General features: G+C 39.3%; 1 long non-coding RNA gene across 1 annotated transcript; it reads right to left on the bottom strand.

The window, feature by feature from the left end:
• Positions 1-1,791: 1,791 nt before the first annotated feature.
• LOC120522415 lies at positions 1,792-2,849 on the bottom strand. The gene is made up of 2 exons (XR_005632364.1): positions 2,732-2,849; positions 1,792-2,399 (listed from the first exon to the last, which is right to left on the bottom strand). It is a non-coding gene; the product is annotated as an uncharacterized LOC120522415 (long non-coding RNA).
• Positions 2,850-3,393: the final 544 nt, after the last annotated feature.

The raw sequence follows: 3,393 nt of genomic DNA, 5'->3' as shown, positions 1-3,393 counted from the left end.
TTATATTGTTTTCTACACGACCAAGCTCCCATTACATTTTCAAACAAGGCAGACAATTTCGTACTGAACATCAAACAGTCGGTTCAAATAACACTTAGTCCTTTTTAGGGTTTACAACACAGCCTTCCAGCTGTCCCTTTCTGTCTTTATGCTTTGCTTGGCACAACAATTCTGAATGCTGACACTCTATGCTAAATCTGGCTCGGCTCTTTATGGCATGTTACACAGAAAAAGAATAAAAAATACATATAAAAAGATCTAAAACAGATACAGTGACATACATCTTAATATTATAACAAACTTATGATAACAAACCACCCTTTGTCACTGGATCTGTGACAAACCAATCCCTGAGAATCTTATTCACAAATCAAAAGGTACTCAGTCCCCCTTCACCATGTAAACAGCTCCTCAGGAATGCTTGTAAAGTCGTGGGGTGTAGTGCCGATGTAGCTCCTGCTTAACTCGTCTAATACGCAAATGTAAGTAAATATTTGTAATAGTAAAAATGATAATAATAATAATTAACAGTACAATTGGATGAACAAGTGCATTTAAAATAGTGTTACTAGATGGTGACCACTTAGTGAAAAAATCCCACCAGTGATGTGTAAATATCTCTTCAATTTCTTCTGCAGAGTTAATTACTTTTGTTTCATCAGTTTTCAGTCTTACTAGTAGGTCCCTTGCTTTTTGTAACGTTACATTAAAAAGATGTTCATATTGTTTAGCGTGCTCTAAAATCGTTTTATATTTAGGTAGATCTATTTCATAGGCAAATTGTAAATGCAGGAATGGGTTAGCTTCAGCTTCCCAATGTATATCCTCCCATCTAGTTAACATGTAGGTTCTTCCATAATAGTCATCTTGTATAGTACTAACATTGGTGCGACAGGATACCCCTGGGCCCTTGTAGTGGGTACCATCACTCCAAGTGATGTTATTTATTGTCACTGCACATGCAGAAGTGGTATCAGTTTGAAACACTTCAGTGGAATTTACTGCTGTTTGGCCCCAATAAGAGTCTCCAGCTAAAGGATGCAAACAGGGGTGTGGCAATGTACCCACCCTTTGACATACAAACCTTTCTTGCCAGTTTTTAACAAAAGGCAGGTTTAACAGTATTATTATTTAGATCTATTCTTTGTCTATCTACTATGGGTGCCCACCATGTTCCTCCAAGTAAAACAGGTAAGACATGAAACGGACACCAAACATTGTCCTCTTCAGCAGTGGTTGCTACCTGAAATACAGCTTGGCATATTGATTCGTCACACATGAGGGACTTTGGATGCAACCACCAGTCTGATGGTAATTTTAATTCTTTTCTCCAATGTTGGGGGTCTTTGAATCCCCAATCTGTCTTAAAATTTAAATACTGCTGTACAGCAATAATCTGTTTTAAATAGCAAGCTGATTCTTCATCTATGGCCCATTGGCTTTGCAAACCAGTCCATAAGGACTCATTTAACCATCCATGGTGAGTTTTCCGTAAAAGCAACTCTAGTACTGTATATGCCTGCCTGCCAACTCTGACCTCCAATGAGCCAAAGTTTGCAAACTATTGGCTTGCTTTACACCAATAGATGATATTTTGTTATATATTGCTGCTATATCAGCAGTATTAAGAGACCCTAAACCTAAACCTCCTACTCCTAAACCAGTTCCTATAGCTCCCCACATGTCTCGCTTTGGCCTTCGTTTTATTTCTACCTTATGAGGAGGCCATAAGGATTGTATGTTTCGACAATTATATGTTGCACCTGTACTGCATGGTACTATATGTTCCCCTCTTGGAAACTCGTGACGTTTTATATCAAACCCACTAACATTAATGTTGAGTGCTACAGTAATTATTTTATGTGCTATCCTAGCTTTTTTATAACCTTTCATTTGTCTAAGTAATGTTGCATCAAATGGATAACCATTCCCTCTTCTAGTCTTATGAATTTCCCATAACATTACTGGTACTGTTACATTTGTTGTTGCTTCCTGTTTAAACACATATAATATTACATCATTCTCGGGTGTTGACATTGCAGTCAGTTGTTGCCCCCCTTCAATTGTCCAACATGATAGTCCATTAGAATCAGGTTTACAGTTCATCATAGCCAACCAGACAGATACGTTATTATGCACAGTCACAGTTATTGCAGTGTCTTCATAAGTCATCACAGGTAAAGGTAACAAGTCAGGATATTCCAGTTTCATGCGAAATGGAGCCGTAAATGTCTTGTCTCGTAACTGCCAGGTACAGTTCTTGGTAAGTGTGAAGTTCAAGGTCACATACTTTTCCGTTCCTGGCGTATCAGCAGCCCAAAAGACTTTGTTATAGGGGTGCATCGACTCCATCCGGTCCATAAACCATCTGTCCCGATTATTCCACACGTGAGGATAATCTGTGTAAGGGAAAGCAGAGGGGCGACTGAGAGCCCATTAAAAGAACCATTCTAGTGTCTCCTGGTCCTGCAGCTATTATTTCTCCTGCCCTAGGCTTTTGCCCTGGAGTTAAAACCCATACTTTCCCTCCAATTTCTCCTTTAAATTGTTCAATACTGACTAAAACAGGTGTGACTTTTTCTATGTGCAGTTTACATATGGCCTGTCCTTCAGCTATGTGTATGTCTTTACTGCCTTGATTTTCTAATACTAAATACTATTCATTTAAACAGATATCTAATGTCTCTGTTAAACATGCATCTGTTACAAGCATTTCAACATTTATTCTAACCTCCCATTCCTTTGGCCACTGACCTGTTATTCCCAAGCTGAGTCTTTCTGAGGAGTTTAACTTGATTGTAAGTGATTTAGGTGTCCTAACCAATAACCCTGTGGGAGTTAATTCATTGTTTGCCATTGGACTAATTGTTGTCAGGCGTAGGGCACACACAGGTGGCTCTCCTCCGAAATTTTGATGTCTCATAAAAGGTGTGGACCCAGCCAATGGACGATTATTGAGATTAAATAAGGCTTGCTTTAAAACTTTAGTCCAGCCTTTAAGATGATTGTGCCCAGTTAGTTTTTTAACTTGTTTTTTCAACAGGCCATTCATTCTCTCAATAAGTCCTGCAGCCTGTGGGTGATAAGGGATATGTAGAGTCCACTGAATGCCAGCTCCTTGAGCCCACTCTCTTACGTCTCTTCCAGCAAAGTGGCTTCCTTGATCACTTTGGATTTCTTCAGGCACTCCATATGCTTGGATTAAATGGCTCAGTCCATTAAGTGTAGCTTTCTGGTCAGCTCTTATTGATGGATAAGCTTGTAACAGTAACAGAATAAGTATCTACTGCAGTTAAAGCATAGAGTAGTTTATTTTCTCGTGGCAGTGGCCCAATGTAATCCACCTGCCAAATTTGTCCTGGTCCCATTCCTCTCTTCAGTTTACCAGTTGCC

The sequence above is a fragment of the Polypterus senegalus genome, chromosome 2, assembly GCF_016835505.1.
Source record: "Polypterus senegalus isolate Bchr_013 chromosome 2, ASM1683550v1, whole genome shotgun sequence".
Taxonomy (NCBI): Eukaryota; Metazoa; Chordata; class Cladistia; order Polypteriformes; family Polypteridae; genus Polypterus; species Polypterus senegalus.
Note: the sequence above shows the minus strand (reverse complement) of the source record. Positions and strands in the feature narration are given on the sequence as shown.